The 764-nt window shown below is 46.7% G+C and overlaps 1 long non-coding RNA gene across 1 annotated transcript in view; it reads left to right on the top strand.

Annotated features, from left to right (window-relative positions):
* LOC119282506 overlaps positions 1 to 311 on the top strand; it is a 1,836-nt gene extending 1,525 nt beyond the window's left edge. The window contains exon 3 of the long non-coding RNA XR_005138756.1: positions 202 to 311. This is a non-coding gene — a long non-coding RNA (uncharacterized LOC119282506). The remainder of the gene's footprint in view (positions 1 to 201) is intronic.
* The last annotated feature ends 453 nt before the right edge of the window (positions 312 to 764 follow it).

Consider the following 764-nt stretch of genomic DNA (forward strand, 5'->3'; position numbering starts at 1 on the left):
AGGCATCATCTACTAGAAACACTTGGTTGGTTCGCTGGGCAACCTCAAAGCTAACATCTTTCTGTGGATTTAAGATTGTCGGTGTTCGTATGGATGTTATGGCCTCTTTTGTCATTTCCCTACCTGCTGGTGAATCGATGAGTGTGTATCATTTTGAGACAGAGAAAGCGAGATCAATTTCTCTTTGGGTTTTAAATTCAGGTTGGCCAGCAAGCTTTCTTGAACCAATGATGAAAGAGTATGTCGATGCGGCAAAGTTTTGTGGTCAAAATGGATGGACAAAGGAGTTGGGGCATGACAAGCAAAACCTATCCCAGGTACCTCTCACACTTCTTTAGTATGCATGCTTGTCTTGATGTGGTGATTATCTCAAATACTATGATGTGTTGGTTGTTACCTTCTTATTTGCTGTTTCCATTACTTATTTGATGCATTAGTTATCCCCTTGTTAGAGTCTGAACCGAAATGGAGCTCTCCCGTGCATTTGGATTCTGGACCGTCGGCTCAAAATCTCCTCATGATACAGGCCGTCGGATCTCGATCCAAATCGCTGTGGGTCGTTGGATATTTACCCGACCAACCTCGACCATCGGATAAAATTTGAATGGCAACAAAATGTAATATCCATGCCCCCACCAGGGCATTTTGGTCATTTCGCGTGAGAGGGGTATAAAAAGGGACCGCTACCGTGGGATGACCTAGCCGCATCCTCCCTCCCGCACTCGCGCCTCCCCCGCGCCCAGATCCTCCCGCCTCACCGCCTC

Source organism: Triticum dicoccoides, chromosome 3B, assembly GCF_002162155.2.
Source record: "Triticum dicoccoides isolate Atlit2015 ecotype Zavitan chromosome 3B, WEW_v2.0, whole genome shotgun sequence".
In the NCBI taxonomy this organism is placed as follows: Eukaryota; Viridiplantae; Streptophyta; class Magnoliopsida; order Poales; family Poaceae; genus Triticum; species Triticum dicoccoides.